This window comes from Narcine bancroftii, chromosome 11 (genome assembly GCF_036971445.1).
Source record: "Narcine bancroftii isolate sNarBan1 chromosome 11, sNarBan1.hap1, whole genome shotgun sequence".
Taxonomy (NCBI): Eukaryota; Metazoa; Chordata; class Chondrichthyes; order Torpediniformes; family Narcinidae; genus Narcine; species Narcine bancroftii.
The window spans coordinates 90,708,829-90,727,188 of NC_091479.1; positions in this window are offsets into that span (position 1 = coordinate 90,708,829).

Genomic DNA, 18,360 nt, shown 5'->3' on the forward strand with positions numbered 1-18,360 from the left:
TTAAAATACATCTTCCAGCAATGTTGAAAAGCCATGAATTATTTTTGTCCACTTCTCAACTAGGAAGACCATTTCCTCCAATGTTTTTTGTAATTTCCCAGAATCTTTCTGCTAATTGCAAGAGGTATTAGATGTGAAAGAAATAGGGAGCAGATTCGCCTGAAATTTTCAGAGTTGTATCATTTTTGTTTGTTTTGTGAGGCGATTGAACAGAGTGACTAAAGATGAGAATAGGGTCAAAAGGAAAGAAAGAACAGGAATGCTATTTTCTCGACTGGTTACATCCAGAACATGGAGTTCACTTTAAGATGAAAGGTAGTCTATTTGCAACTGAAATCAGGAAGCAATTTTTCCAAAAAGACTATTGGAAAACTAATTGACTTGCTCAAAGCTTTTGGATGTGGACTTAATTGAAATATTTAAGGATAAGGATTGATAGATTTGTTACTTAAGGATAACAAGGGATAAGGAGGAAAGTTAGGTAACTTGAGTAGAGATACTGATCAATCATTATCTGATTGAAAGGCAGAACAGTTCCAGATGTCTATTAATTTCTATGTTCTTGCAAATGTGATTATGAGGCAAGAGTCTGATGAAATGTTCATTACTTCAAAGCAGCTGCAACAACATTCTAAAGGTTTGATTTAGGTAGGTCAAAGTTGTTTGTTTGATAATTCCTTCACCCAACAATTTTAAAATCTTCCCCCTCCAGCACTGCTGTAGAAGTAGGTCCAGTGTGTACCAGCTGCAGATTACACTGCAGCAGTTTGTCAAAATTTCCCTGTCAGCAACCCACCCCACCCCCCCCCCCAAATCCGCAAACTACTTCTAGAGCAGCAGGTGCACGAAAACAGCATGAGACACAGATGACAACGGGCTCAAATCGGCAGGAACTGACAGTGGGTCCCACTGAGATCTGTAGTGTGGATAAATTATCCTGCATTTATCAACAACTTAAATGGCTGAATGGGAGAGCTACATGCTCGAGCTTACCAATGATGGATGTTATGTGGTTGAAAGCATAAAATTACTAATACAGTTACCAGGGAGGCCACAGACTGATGAATATCTATGCAAGGAAGTAGAAACCTATACACCTTGGGTTGAAAATAATGGATCACTTATTTCTAAATGGTGAAAAGAAAGAAGCAATGAGCACTCAAAGGCTCCAAGGTCCTTAAATGCCATGGACAAGTACAAAGTTAAAACAATGATCAAATGCTGGCCTCCAAAGGACTGAAATGTAAGGTAGTGGACTTATGTAACCGTTCTGCAAAGTAGAGCAAGACTCGTATTTCATTCTGGACACTATTGAAAGATTTGTATTAACTAATGATATCTTGGCAAACTGATAAAATGGAAATTGAACATTAGAATGTAGAACAACAAAGGACATTACAGGCCCTTCGGCCCTCAATGTTCTGCTGACCCATATATTCCTTCCTTTTAAAAAAAAGTACTAAACCCTCCCTACCCCATAACCCTCTTTTTCATCCATGTGTCTCTTAAATGCCCCAAATGTTTCAGTCTCCACCACTACCCCCTGCATCTATAGAAATCTGAAATAAAAGCAGTACATGTTGGACTTGATAATATTAAAAAAATACTGCAGATACTGGAAATTGGAAATAAAAAAAAAACATAACAGAAATAGAGGGACCGGGAGAGGATAACTAATCCATAAAGTTGTAAAACACTAAAGTCTGCCTTTACTTCTGTCTTCTGCAAAATTCTGTGAATCCCTTCAAGGGGTGCACCCTTGAAGAATTTCTTCATTTTCCGAAGGGAGTTATGTAAGATCCTCTCTCACTGCTCCCCATCTCTAATCCTTGCTGCTCTCAAGCTTTATGACCCTGTACTCATCTAGACCTGCTTCCACAGCCATGTTGCCTTGATGAAGGGCTCAAGCCCAAAACATTTGTTATGTAAGTTTATCTTTGCAATATAAAGTACACTATTTGGCCTGCTGAATTTCTCCAGCTTTGTATTTTTATTTTAATCCATAAAGGTAGCAGGATGGGAGGAAGTGTCTCCATGAGAGGATGTGGGGTTTCAATAGGACTCTATTATGGAGACAGGGAGCTCCAGAAAGGAAAGGAAGTGTCAGAGACAGACTGCGTGAAGATGGGAGAGCATGACAGCAAAATCAGTTCCAATACCGTCATTGATGTACCAGTAAGAGAGTTGGGAGAGTGGATTGAAAAAAGGTTTCCTGTATTCGATTAAAAAGGCAAGTCTGCTTGAGTATTCCAATAGCTGCAATAATGGTCCCAAGAATGGTAACGAAGGAGATTTAATTAAAAAAAAATTTAGACATACAGCACTGTAACAGGCCAATTTGGCCCTTCAAATCTGTGCTGCCCAATTTACACCCCATTAACCTACACCTAGGTATGTTTTGAAGGGTGGGAGGAAACTTGAGCCCCTGGAGAAAGCCCATGCAGACACAGGGAGAATGTACAAACTCTTTACAGAAAACACAGATTTTGAACTCGGGTCCGGTCCTGATCGCTGGTGCTGTAAAGGCACTGTGCTAACTGCTTCACCACCCGAGCTGCCGGTTGTTTAATGTGAGGACAATTTCAGCCGGAATTAGCATGTTGGTGGACAGGGATTGTTTGGGCCTCTCTGATCATGGAAGAAGTTGAGGTCCACTGGTTCTTTCTGTTGGGAGATGGAGCTGTAGCGGGATTGTATGTCATGGAAAAGAGGAGTGAGTTGGGACCAGGGAATTGGAGAATGTCAAAGGCATAGAGCCAACCTGATGTGTAGTAGATCAAAATGGTAAAGGACTGGATGAGATGAAAAAGGATAGATTGTAGATTAGAAAAGAGAATTTCTGCAGGACAAGATCAGGTCTTGCTGGTGGGTCTTGGCCAGAAAGTAGAAGAGGACTTTATGGATCTGAGTGTCTAGATGGCTGCAAGTTGTGGAAAGGAGTTATTTAGAGGAAATGTGTCCTTGATTGTCTGGGAGACAATAATGGGGTCATGATCCAGAGTGAGAAAGGAGGAAGAATCTGATATATTTGGTTAGTGCAAGATAGAGATTAGTTTGCAGACCATGTGTGTAGATTTGATGAGGATATCAGGATTGGTTCTTAGTGAAAAATGGGGTAGTTTGGAGACAATAAGTGGAGTGGGAAGAGCAAGAGTGAAAGGGGAGCTGAAACAGGAGGGAGAATCTGGGGTGAAGTGGGCACAAAGGTAGCAGAAGAAGAGTTTAACATCAGGCCAGGCTTGAAAATCGGGCACCCTCAATCTACCACTTGAATACAGATATGGATTTAAGGTGTAAAGCTAAGAACAGATCATTTGGGAACAGAGAAGATGAGTTCAGAAAGGATAGTGAAAATATAGTTGTGGGATTGGAACTGGGGAGAGAAATCCAGAGTAGTGTTAAATCAAAGCCTGTTGAAGTTGATGATCTTTGATGGCTGAGAGGAAGAAAAAACGTGAGCCATGGCAGTACCAAATGCACCAAGGAAATAAATAGAACTGTAGACCACAATGGACAAACTCAGCTGGCTGGACAACATTTGTGGAGAAAGAACCTCATCAGAACAGAAAAGTTGGAAATAAAAAGACCTTATTTTAGAAACAGGGAAGGGAGGAGTGAGGAAGGTTTGATAAATTAAATGGCAAAAAGGATTGAGAATGGAAGGCAAAAGAGGGTGTTTAGGAAACCACAATGAAACAGAAAGTCAGCTTAGAGCAGATGTGAATTGAGAGTACATACATGACATCACATACAACCCTGAATGAGATTCCTTTGTCCTGTGGGCACAGCAAAGATTAAATACACAACATGTAAACAAATAAAAGAACTGTAAAGAGATAATGAATGTAAACAAATGTGCAATACAGAGAGAACAAAAGAATATCAATAAAGTACACAAGTAAGAGTCCTTAAATTGGAGGAGGATCATTACCTGAACTAAAGGAAGGTAACATGATTGCAGTACTGGGAGCTGATATTCATTTCATTGTACTGATTTAATTGGTTGTGGACGCAGAGTGTGGAGGAGAAAGAACATATTATTTTTGTTGCAAAAAACAAACTGCAAGAGGATGTTGGTAGGTCAAGCAGCATTAATGGGAATAAAAGAATGATCAATAGACCCCCTCATTTTATGTTGTTGCTTCCTATTCATGTGAAAGACCCTCTGTTTAAAAAAAAATGATTGCTTAAGCAAGGGAGGGGAAGGTCAAAATGGACCACAAAGATCTGACAGTAGTGAGTTTGAAAGGAAAGGTGAAGGCAGAGGACAATATTTGCTTTGTGAAGATATAGATGCAACACAAATCATGAATTCTCTTACTGAATGTCAAGAAGAGCTTGAAGAGGGAAGCACTCTACTCTTTAAGTCTCAATAAAGGGTTCAGACCCAAATTGTTGACTGGCCATTTCTATCCGTGGATGCTGACTGCTCCGTTGGATTCTTCCAGTGATTCATTGTTTCTAGATTCCCAGCATCCAAAGTCTTTGTGTTTCTCTAAATCTCACCTTTTGTTCCCTTGGGTAAGAAATTTATCAGAATTGAGTTCATTATTACTAAATCATGAGTTTGCCACAAAATGAGAAGATGAATTTATACCCCTACTTAAAGGGTGAATGGCTCATAGGAGAAATTTTTTTTGGAGCAGAGAAGAAGGCAGGGTTGAGCTTTCACTCAGAATTAATAACTTATTTATCCACTGATATCAACCACTGCAGTGAATACATCATTCAATATACCAGCAGCCATCTTGATCTAGATAAATGCGTAGTGGATAACAGTTATGACAAACACAAAAATGATTTAGTAACTTGTGCATCCAAATTTGTAGGTGTGTGTGTGTGCAAACGTGCAAATGCATGTGTGCACACAGGTGTATGTATGTGTTTACATGTGTGTGTGTCTAGATGTGTGTGCCTGAATGCCTCCAACTTGTTTGCTTTCATGAGTTGTCTGGATCAACTCTGCATAGATTGTTTTTATTTTACAACTAGGCAGCTTCTATGGTCCAAATAATTGGACAGCATCAAAATAAAATGTAGGAATCTCACCTTGCATCAAACATGGAGATTCTGAAAAAAAAACCATCTGGACTGTTACAACAATTTAATGAGGTACAGATGTATATCATGAAGAGTTAAATCTGTGGCCCACAATTGATCATCTTAACATTCAATCTCATTTATTTGAGTGGCTAGCCCAAAATTTTAATAATTTATTAAATACTTTTAATCATTTTATTACCCTATTTATTTAACTCAGTATTTTTCTTCCTCGGGTAACACATTTCCTGCCATTTAATGGGCTGGTCTTTTGGTCTACTCACAAGCAAATCCCTTTTCATTCCTAGCTAGGTGCCAGGAAACCTGCAGAAACAGTTTAGCAAACATTTCCCTCCACTATTTCCATCCCACTCATTTATAGGGTGCTACATTGCCACTGCTTGACAAGTCCTCGCATTTGTGGCTGCAGTTAAGACTTCATCCGCGCATAAAATGAAGTGTTTGTCCCAGGGATCTGTCATACAGCAACCGAGATTCTTGCTGCCATCTGTTTTTAGTGCTGTGAGGGTGCATGAATGTTATGATGGAAATCTATGATCATGGCAGTGAAAGAAAAGGACCCACCCATCTACAATAAATAAATGGAAAATTAGAAAGGACATAAAATTGATTTGTTTGTCTTGCTGTAATTTGCAGTCACATGAGTCAAGATCAGAACAATACTGATATAAAACTCCATTTGTTAATATCTTTACATATGGTTACTCCTTAGCTTTTGCAATTTTTGATAGACTTACTTTCAAGTTCAAGTTTATTATCATCTGATTACACAAGTACAACTGAATGAAACAGTGTTCTCCAGACCTTGGTGCAAAAAACATGTGCATATCCTGACATAACTCACGTACAGGCAAACAGTACATACGCAGGACAAATATATAAATATATATTGCTTAGTGAATATTGGAATTTGGATGGTTTGTGTGAACAGTCCCTTTGGCATTCTCAGTGTTCGTGAGAAATGGTTGTTTCTCGGCCAGGGTTCTGATACTCTATCTCTTTCCTAATGGGAGCACCTGAAAGATGCTGTATGCAGGATGGTAGGGGTCCTCAACGATTTTGCAAGCCCTCTTCAGACAACGATCCCGGGAGATCATATTGAAGGGGGAGAGGGAGATCCCAGTGATGCTCTCTGCCATTCTTAAGGTCCCGTGGATTGATCTCCCCTCAAATTCTCTAAGTTCTTTTTGGGTTGCGAAATGTGACAATTTTAAAGGATTTGAAACCTGACAATTCTTTGGGGTTTTTTTTAAAGACATCTGCTTTCAAACAATAGCATAAAGCAATAGTCAAGGGTTGCTTGGTAAATGTCAGTAGCATCCCGAAGTTCTATCTCCGGGAGGCTGAGTTATTAGATAAATTAAACTATAGTGCCATAAACACTCAATTCTTGACATGACCGTTCTATTGCTCAATCACTCAATATCTTAATACTGTAGCTTTGACAATATTAAAGTGACAATGTTAGATTTTACTCCAACAGTGGGCACAAACTATTGGTCACCTCTTTCTCCATGTGACTTGATCCACAATTCACTAAATTAATTGTGAATTATTATGTCATAATATTTTCTTACCAACTGAAATGCAGTACAATCTTAATCCATAAATTATTGATTTTATGTAGAATAAGTAATATAGATTATATTAATATAGTAGTATAGATGGAATTAGTAGTATAGATGAGAATTATTGAATTGCCTCCGGGCACATTGTTTTAATTCAACCCCCACCACCCTCAAATTATCCTTCACCTTCCCACCAAACTATTAGATTTTTAATGTCTCTCCAACCGAATTGGACGTTAAAAATCTAATGGTTTGGTGAGAAGATGGAGCTAATCTTCATGATCCCACGGCATCACTGCCAGCTCCCAGAAACCACTTGGCGCATCACACTGGCAATGGCACGACGCCGACTCTGACCCACCCACAGTCACCTGTTTCACCCACTCAGACCCGCAGTAAGTGTGAAATGATAAACCGAGACCAGACTACCCTTTACTGAGTAGGCTGAAGCCTAGGGGCTCAGGCCCCCTTGACCTCTGGACTCCTACTCAGCCCAATGTTTAATCTGCCACTTCTCATGGTGGAGTTTAATGATGTTCTGCTGCCTGCCACATTTTTCTATTTCTTGATAATGGGAAGAATTTTGTCTCATAAACAGATGAGGATTATTTTTTAACATCACTTCCTGGACAATAATTTTGTGAAACACAAAAGTCTGCAGACACTATGATTGTAGTAAAAACACAGAACTGCTGGAGGAACTCAGCAGGTCTCGCAGCGTCCATGGGTGGTAAAGATTTAAACCAGTTTTGGGCCTGAGCGCTTCAAGGAGTGTGTAAAAAGTAGATAACAATTTGGTGAAGTAGATTTCTAGTTTATTACATAATATTTTGTGATTCTTATTCAATTGAAAACTTGGATCAAAAATTTGGAAGCTTCCAAAAAGACAAAACTATATTCAATGTCATCACACAAAACCGAAGGAATTTTTTAAATAATTGTTCTCAGTCTGATATTCGTACCATAAAAGGTGTCAATTTAAGACATGAAAGGACAAGGTTTTCAGTCTAATGCAAACACTGGTGGTTGTTCAAGAATTATAATTAATAGATTTGGTAAATGTTCGTTTGCTTGTGACCTTGGCCAAGAATATGTGGTCCAAAGAAACGCAAGAAAATGATATAAGTGTCAACAAAACGAGAATCTCAGGATCTACCATTAGAATATTTTAAAAATTAATATGATGAGCTCACTTTTCCAGTTAAATTTAGATGACAATTTAATGCCTTTCAAAATAAAACATTCAAAACTATGATTTCAATGTGAATAACAAACCTTATCAGTTATAATGAAGGAAGATTCTTTGATAATTGCTAAAGAGCAGCACATTTAGGTTAACCATTAACACAAGTCTGTGTCAGCGATCGGGACCAGGGTTCAAATCCCCTGCTGTTTGTAAGTTTTCCCCGTGTCTGCGTGGGTTTTCCCCGGGGGCTTTGGTTTCTTCCCACTGTTTCAAAATGTACAGGCAATGTACGTTAATTGGGTGTAATTGGGCGGCATGGGCTCATGGGCCGGAAAGACCTGTTACCGTACTGTATGTCTAAATCTAAATTTAAATGGATCATCTAGATCTTTGTATATTAGATAAATGTGACAACTATGGCAAGAAGAAAACCATGCTTTTGAAAAAGAGAGCCAATAGCATCAGGCGTCATTGCAATGTTTACTTAAACAGTACTGCCTGTGAACTTATGCTATTGCAAGCTTGACCTGCATATCTGTTAATTAAAGAACATGAAGACAAATAATCACAGTCAGGATGTGAGTAGCAATCTTGCAATTCACTGAAAAGCCAGGCCATTTAATTAAACTCCTCCACACAAGTGCTTTCTTCATTTGGTGAAATCATCAGACATACACTGTTTATTATGATCGTATTGGAGATGAAAAGCATATTATTATCAAATTACTTTGCTTTAGTCTTAGAAGTGAGGAATGTCAATACTGTGGTTTCGCAAATCCAACGCTAACATACAATCGTGTGCCTGTTGGAGTTGGAATTTGTAAACCTTCATTGCATAGTCCAAACCATCTGAAAAACATTGAGGTGAGGATAGCCAGTGTTTGAATCGTGTTGGCAGGATTACAGAGAATTTGAGAGGGCAAGTGGTTTCCATCATACTTCCCAGAAAGTTTGAGGGAGAAGAAACAAAACTGTTTCAGAAAGTTGTGGTCACTCACTACTGATCCAGCTCTGTGCAAAGTTTTGATTTAGAAAACCAAATTTTACGGCAGTACCTTTGCATTAGGTAAATATCATATAAGTATTCAAACCCACATATACCTATTAACTTAACACTCCTCATTCTGGATACTTAAGAACTATATAGTACGACAGTTATGAAATTAGCCATATTGCAGAACTGAGTATATTTGCAGAAGCTATTACAAACAACTTTTCTGCATAAATTGAGCAAATGTGTTCTGAAAATACTACTAATTTAATCAATTTTTTTTCTATATATAAAAAAAACATTCATGTTTATGTTTAATTGCTGCATATGTCATATATTATTTGTTTTTTGAATGAATAAATAAAGTTTTAAAAAAATTAATCATTTTTGCAACCTACATTTTAGTATAAAAATCTTGATGAGATCCATAGAACCATAGACCATTGCAGCACAGAAGCCAGCCCTTTTCCCCTTTCACCCTTAACCCATGTCTTCTAGTTTTTATCTCATGGTCTATAGTTTGTACCACAGGGTTTATTTTAAAAAAAAGCTGGAGATCAGGAATTTAGTGCTTTAATTTTCCAGACCTACCCAGGTTGTCAAATGATCCCTTGGAGCCAAAGTTATCTAAAGTAATTTTGTCTTTCAACAACAAGAGAGCAACTGAAAACACGTAACGAGAGGCCAGTAATCCTGACATAGGATGGACACAAATATTATAAGGAGTCATCAATCTCTATTTAAAAGCTAAGGTTATTGCTTTTTATTTTCCACCGAGAGTCATGGGTGCCTGGAATGCTTTTCTCGGGGTGGTGGTGAAAGCTGGTACGATGGACATTTAAGAGACTCTTAGATAGACGCATGGATGAAAGAAAGAAGTTTATGGCTGTGAGGTTGGGAAGGGTTAGATTGTTGAGCAAGCACAACACAGTGCTGTAAAGTTCTATGTCCTAACCTCAGTAGAAAAAACTTGCTGGCATTTACTCCTGACCATCTATATTCATCATAATTTTGCATATCACTGTCAAATCTCTCCTCATTCTCCGGGGAATAAAGTCATAATCTGTCCAGCCTTTCCCTCTATCGCATTTCCCAGATGACCCAGAACTATGTGGTGGATAAAAAAAAATTGGGCCTAGCTAAGCAGCGACTTTTGCTAAAAGGTGTACAGATGAGGGCAGTGCAAACGTAGCCAAGATGTCTCTGTTAAACGAGGCCGTTGCAGGTCAACTATAACACAGCGTGAGGATACAGCATTAAAAAAAGAATGGACAGTTGAAAATAAAACCTAAAAGCTTTACAAACCATTAGCTGCTTCTGTGATCTGACATTGCTCTGTCAGCAATGCCAGCTGTAAATGCCCAGTCAGCAGCAAATTCAATCGTAACATGCCAGCTTCCACATGGACAGAGAGCTGTGTATTCCAACACATTTTTACCTAATTGCCTCAGCAAATCTCATGAGCTTACATTGGTTTTTACCACCAAGTGTTAAAACATTTCATGACAGGAGCCCATGTTAAATTGAAGATATAAACAGATTATAATTTCTACTAATGATAATTGAACTTAAAAAAAATAAAAACCACCCCACCAGCCTCCGCATTCAACACATTATCCTCCGCAATTTCCAACCCTTACACGATCCCACCACCAGACACACCATCCCGTCACCTTCCATCTCCACCTTCCTTAGGGACCGCTTCCTCTGTGACTCCCTCAACCACTTATCCCTTCCCAGTAATCGCCACCTTGGCATCTTCCTTGCAGCTGCTAGAAGTGCCATACTGGTGCCCACACCTCATCCCTCACCACCATTCGGGGCCCCTAAGGGAAGCAACACTTCACTTGTGAATCTACATCATACATCTACTGCATCCGGTGCTCCTGCCATGGCATTCTCTACATTGGAGAGACTGGTCGCTGACTGGGAGATCGCTTTGCTGAGCACCTTCGCTCTGTCCACATCATTGACAAGGATCTGCCAGTGGCCAACCATTTCAATTCTGCACCCCACTCCCACGCTGACACGTCTGTCCATGGCTTCACGTACTGCCAAATCAAGGCCACTCACAAATCAATATTCTGTCTGGACCCTCTCCAACTGGATGGCATTAACATCAACTTCTCTGATTTCTGCTAGCCGACTCCCTGTTCTCCCTCTCTTCCCTATCCCCATGTCTTCAGCTCTCCACCACCTTCTCTCTTCATTCACAGAGCCATCTCCCCTCCCTTATCCACCTCCTGCCTGTGGGACTGGGCTCCTCCCCCTGTCCCTCCCACTGAAACATTTGTTTTGGGTGCCTGCCTCCATTTTGCTCAGAGCTTGATGAAGGCCTCAGGCCTGAAACATTAGTTATGTATCTTTATCTTTGCTATTTAAAGTACACTGTTTGACCTGCTGAGTTTCTACAGCATTATGTTTTTACTACAAACAAAATAATTATTCATTTGTTATTTTCTTAATTCTCCAATCCCTTTAAAAATACATCATGATTTAAATTGATGTTTAACTGTGAAACATAGAGAAGCCCAAATAGTATTGCTAATGTGAATCCACAAACCTATGTACCCAGCAAACCTTTTTGTTGTGATCATTGATTACAAAATGATAATTTTATCTGATGCCGAACTGTTTCCTTTTAAGCTTTAGGGAGTTTCAACCAGCTGAATGTTTGAAGCTAAAACCATAGAGTCCCTTCTAGTCTGTGGCAAAACATCATTCTGCTCGTCCCACTGGCCTGTACCCCTTCCATAACCCTCCAGACCTCTCCCATCCATGTATCTATCCAATTTATTCTTAAAACTTAGTGAGCCAGCATTTACCACATCTGATGGAAGCTCATTCCACACGCCCACCACTTCCTGAGTGAAGAATTTATCTCTAATGTTCTCCCTAAACCTTTCCCCTTTTCACCCTAAAGTCATGTCCTCTTGTATTTATCTTTCCTAATCTATGTGGAGCCTACTCGCATTTACTCTGTCTATACCCCTCATAATTTTGTAAACCTCTATCAAATCTCCCCTCATTCTTCTATGCTCCAAGGAATAAAATCATAATCTGTTTAATCTATCCCTGTAACTCAACTCCTGAAGACCCAGCAACATCCTAGTAAATCTTCTCTGCACTCTTTCAATCTTACAGATATGCTTCCTGCAGTTTGATGACCAGAATTGAAACAATACTCCAAATTTGACCTCATCAATGTCGTATACAACCTCACCATAACACCCCAACTCCTTTACTCAATACTTTCATTTATGAAGGCCAAGATGCCAACCCTGTCTACCTATGACATCACTTTTAGGGAATTATGCATCTGTATTCCCAGATCCCTTTGTTCCTCCACACTCCTCAGGGCCCTACCATTTACTGTATATCTCCTACCTTGGTTTGTCCTTCCAAAATGCAACATCTCACACTTGTCTGCATTAAATTCCACCTGCCATTTTCTGGCCCATTTTTCCAATTGGTCCAGATCCCTCTGCAAGCTTTGAAAGACTTCCTCTCTCTCCAATCTTAATGTCATCAGCAAACTTGCTGATCCAATTTACCACATTATCATCCTGATCATTAATATAGACAACAAATAATAATAGTCCCAGCACCGATCCCTGAGGCACACCACTAATCACAGGCCTCCAGTCTGAGAAGCAATCACCTACACTCTCTGTCTTCTCCCATTCAGCCAATTTCAAATCCAGTTTACAACTTCTCCATGGATACCTAGTTCTGAACTTTCTGAACTAATGTGCGACCTTGTCAAAGGCCTTATTAAAATCCATGTAGACAACATCCACAGACTTTCCTTCATCTACTTTCTTGATAACCTCCTCAAAAGTCTTTATAAGATTTGTTAAGCATGACCTACCACACACCAAACCATGTTGACTATCCTTAATCAGCTCTTGGGAGTCCAAATACTTGTTTATCTGATCTCTCAGAACACTCTCCAATTATTTACCTACTACTGACATCAGACTCATCTGCCTGTAATTTCCTGGTTTATTTTTTGGGCCTTTTTTAAACAAGGGAGCAACATGAGCTACCTCATGGCTAAGGACATTTTAAATATTTCTGCCAAGGCCTCTGCAATATCATGTCAGGCCTGGGGGGGGATTTATCTACCTTTATTCGCTGTAAGACAGTGAGCACCTCCTCCTCTTTAATCTCTATATGTTCCATGCCACTACTGCTTGTTTCCCTTCCTTCCTTATACAGTTTCCTGAGTAAATACTGATTCAAAAAAAACTGTTTATCTCCCCATCTTATGAGGTTCCACACACAGACAACCACTCTGATTTTTCAGGGGAACAATTTTGCCCTTTAGTATCCTTTTACTCTTAACATATTTGTAGAAACTCTTTGTGTTTACCTTCATATTATCTGCCAAAGCAACCTGATGCCTTCTTTTTGCCTTCCTGATTTCCTTCTTAAGTATTTTCTTACATTTTCTATACTCTTCCAGTACCTCATTTTCTCCTTGTTGCCTAGACCTGCTCTACACCTCCCTCTTCTTCTTAACCAGATTGTGAACATCCCTTGAAAACCTCTTCCTGTTAACTTTCCCTTTAATCCTGACTGGAACATGCAAACTCTGCACTCTCAAAATGTTGCCTTTGAAGGCCTTCCACTTACTGAACACAACCTTGCCAGAAGACAACTCATCCCCACCCACTCTCCCTAGATCCTTTCTCATTTCCACAAAATTGGCCTTTCTCCAATTTAGAACCTCAACTCGAGGATCAGACCTATCCTTATCTGTAATTAACTTGAAACTAATGATATTATGGTGCTTGAGCTACTTCAAACAATAGCTTTGCAGAAAGATCATAGCTGTGAGTGACATTTTTGGACTGTGTGGCTAAGATGACAACAAAGCTTAAAATAACAAATATTTGTTGTGATGAATTAAAAACTGTGAAAAAAATTAGGCCCTTATTATTCACTGGGCTTTGGTCTACATTAGGGTTACTTTTCTGTCCAAATTCTTTCTATTTAGCTAATGAAACAACTCTGAAAGAGCTCATCTTGGAAGCAATTAATGTTAGTAATGCTACTTTTGGAATAGGCATGGGTTCAAAGAAAAGGATATTAATACATTGACTTAATTAAATATATCTTTGTTAGGTGAACATATTTCTGAACATAAAGATGTGGGATACTGGATTTCAAATTCTATTGATCATACTGACATCCATCAGGACCATCCACAGGCATAATGGGGGCATAGGTTGGTTTGCATACAGACCCTTTCAATCAAATGACATTTTTTAGAAATCAGGATAAGAAAACCTGGTTGATTGTTTATCCTCCCCATCTTGAGAGAAGTATGAGCTTTTATTCCCATCTAAATGAAAAAAACCTGTCTTAATGTAGAACAGGTGTATCACCTCAGAACTTCCTGCGTATATGGTATTACATCTGCTGCATTTGAAGTTGTGGAGAAATACCTGATATGTTTCTCTTTAGTAAAGATGCTCTCACCAGTTTTATATATCATATTGTAAAATGTATTGCATAAAAAATATCTTCAACATCTGCATTCTGTGAATTAGAAGTACTCCATTGCCAGGCCCTTGTTTGAGCTCAAATCGCACTCTACTTCCCACTGTGCGAGGGGTTCTGAAACTGGTGATTCTCATTAGCCTAATGTGTCAGCTGTTACAGATTAGCTCTTGATTGGCAGGACGAGGTTGGAGAATGAGGTACACCAGCCTCTGGCATCTGAGGGCATTGTCGGGCCATGTGACAGGATGATGCTAGTGGGAGGCAATCATCAAGTAAAAAAGATGAATATGCCTCAAAGAAGGACAACCTCAGGACCATCGGAGATGAATGGACTCACTGGCAGTAGTCCCCTGGGAAGGGATAACCCCTTTAAGCAACACCAATGCAGATATCCATCCTCTGATCAAGCCCTGATCCTGCAGTCCTGGGTCATTTGGGAACCATTCATTCCTGTTATAAAAATTCTCACTCAAGATCCTCTGCATGCTATAATTCCCAAAGGCAAACCACATTCAATCATATTCAGCATTAGGATTTTAGTGCTTCTTTGTCATGTCTCCAGTCTAATCTCTGTATGTGGCCTGATTGCAATAATCTATACATAGATTCTAGCATTGATAATTGTAGTCATGCAGGACATCTTCAGGAGAAAACTTATTGTTTGTTTCTTCTGACATACAACTGTTTGCCTTGGGACCGCATGGTTTCAGGGAAGTCGGGTTTCTCATTCTCTTGAGGCACTACCTTATTTATTTGATACTTGTAACTGGAGCCTGATGTGAATGTGTATCTCAATTCTAAACATTGTAAGTCAGGTCAAGGTTATTGTCATCTGACTGTACAAGTACAACCCGATGAAACAGCGATCTCCAGTCCTCAGTGCAAAGCATGCAGACATACAGTCAGATACGTAGCACACAATACAAACAACGATACATATGCAGGACAAGCATTCATATATACAAATAAATGAATATTGCTTTGTAAGTATGAGAATCTTGGATGGTTAGTGTGAGCAGTTGCATTCATGGGAAGTAGCTGTTCCTCAGCCTGCGGTGCTGGCTCTGATCCTCCTGTATCACTTTCCCGATGGGAGCAGATGAAAGATGCTGTGTGCAGGGTGGAAGGCGTCCTCAATGGTTTTGCATGCCCTCTTCAGACAACGATCCCACATGCTTCTGGAATGAGTCAATAGTGTATGCAGATTTTAGTTTCACCACATTTTGCATAAAAACTGTGGTGGAACAAGATATTGCAGGCATGACCTTGCTGGACTGTGCAGGCTGGCCCACCTTCCATCCCTGTAGCTCCTCCCCATAAGATCCCTAATAAAGGCTGAGAGCTTTACTCTCCTCTCTCCATACCTGCCTTGGATGTGAGCCTGCAGCATGTAGAGGCATGCCAAGGTTTTCTGGTTAATAAATAATTGCTTCGTGTCTGCAGGTGGTCATTGATCGTGCAACATAAACCTTGCATTACTTGGCTATTTACTCTTTGTGGAGTCTGGTGACTTTCAGTGCTCAATGTTATTTAAAAAAAAATATCTTGTCATTACACTGGACAATTAAGATCTTGCTCCCTGAACAGTTTTTTATGGTTTTTGGGCTGCTGATCATGAAAATTACCTTCAAGTTTTCCTATCAAGTACCTTTTCTTTTAAGAAATAACCTATTTCTGTGATTTCCTGTCATATTTTGTCTATTAGTATATTGCCCATAAAACAAGTTGTTTTGGTCAGTGCAGGTCCAATGCAAATGTCTTAGGCCTGGGCATACTTAATCAGGATAGACCTAGACAGTCTATCGAAGCAGTTTGCGTATACAGATGGTGCACATTACCATTGATATAGATTGAAAGCCTGTCAATGCACATGTTCCTCAGATAACAACATAGTGAGTGTACTTAGCAATAGCATTTATTGTATTCAGGAAGATTCATTTCAGTGGTGCAGTCAGTGATGAACATGGTGAAAGGTTTCACCAGGACATTGCGACCATGAAAAGGCAGCATCAGGGCAACTGGAATCCATCAATGTTGGCCAACTATTGTTGGACACTGGCACGAAAGGCATCAGATGTCGAGTACAAATGAAAAATCAGCGGCAAAATATTTTTAGATTAGTTGAACTAACGCATCATTTTGTGATTAAATATGCTGAATTTAATAAAAAGTTAATTTAATGTTTCTCCAACTTCCTACTTGATACAGCAAATCTGAAATTGTCTTTGTGTTCAGGTTGAAGTTCTCTATCATAATCCCCCATTTTTCCAGGAAGCAAACCTTTTGAAAAAAAATTGTTGTCCAGTAACATAGAACATGTTATGGGACTAAAATCACATCTTAATCAGGCTGTCTAATGGTGATAAGCTATCTCTTAGGAAATGTATTAGTGAATCAGAGAGATTTTACTCCAGCCGTAACTAATATGCTCAACTAAGCTGGGAGCTTGCACATGTTTTGGGGGGAGGGGTAATCAGAACTTTTATTCTGCATCCAGTGAGAAAGATCATTAAAAAGGACATTTGAATCTTTATAAAAACCTTTAACAACTATAGGATGTTCTAAAGTGCTTCGACCCCAATAAATGACCTTTTCTTGACCAATTCCTGAGCTGTTGAACACATGCTTTTACTTTGAAAGATCAGAATGGTGGATGTGGAAGATATTTGATGTGAAATAAGCAGTTCAGTAGATGTCCAAAAATCTTAATGCCAGAATTCTGGACCAGCTGAGAATCCAACCTTTACAAAAACTCTCAAACTTTTAAAAAATTGAGCAGGCTTTTGTGTGCTTGTGTGCATGTATAAGTGCCACAGATGCACAGCAGAATTTTTTTTCTTCAAAACTCCTTGTTTTGATAAATGAAGCATGCTATATTTGTTAATGAAAAAAAAAAATCAAAATTCACCAATTTATCTCTTCCTTATTCATCTTTGAATTTGAATTTTAAAAGTACTGCCCGAGACATCCGAAAATCCAGATAGCTCATGGATTGGGTTGGTCTGGATTTTCTGGATTGAGTTTGACTTATTGGGCTTTTCCTTGTTAGCTTGTAAATTATTTATTGAAGAGAACTGATTAGTTGGAGTAAGTTGTTATTTGCCACAGTCCAGAGTCCTTGAGAGGGAGAAAGAAGGTGGCCTCAGCTGACTAACCCTTTTCAGAAGCAAGTCTAGTCCCACATTACAGAGAAATGCTTAGCTGGAATCCAAATCATTTGTAAAGGGGCTTTAAAGGCAAAGTAATATCCACTAATTGCCTTCAAAAACGACTCCAAAATGAAATGTGGGAAATGAAAAACAGGTGGCAATAACCACCAATCAACAAAACAGTCATGGGGACATTAAGCCCACAGCTGTTTGCTGGATATAATTGCATGGTGGGATGTTCACATACTCTCCAATGCAAATTGGGTCACATACCCCATTCCACTGTACTCAGCACCACTTAAAGCAGGTGCTCTTCCACATCAACTGTTTTGAGTTTGAGAGCTTTGAACATCCAGATTCTTTTTGTAAATTTTATTCTTCTCAGTGGATAGCATGAAAGTAGACCTGTGGATTTGGAAGGAATGAGTTAAGTTGCATGTGAATAAAGAATAGATTTCAAACTGTTTTTCCCGATGTTGCTGAAATTTTTGTTGAATATCTTTTCCAGATAATGTCTAAAAGAATATTTTTCAGATCAGTAATTTGTGGAGTCCATATATTAAAAACGTAAGGGATTAACAAACTGAAATAAGTTTACTAGGCCCAAGAGTCTGGACAATAAAAAGGACATGGTAGAAAACATGTCTAATGGTTAGCAATTCACTAACACTTTCTCTGCACTCCTCCCTTAGTATAATGTTATCAACCGACCCCTATCTCTGCCATTGCCTGAACATAATGTACAGCAGCAACCAACCTCACTCATATTTCTTCATGGAATTCAACCCCTGAACCATAAACTATGTCACAGCGCATACATGCTAGTTCCATCCCCCCACATCTCACTGCAGCCCATTCTTCCTCACACACCCATCAAGTAACACCCCCACCAAA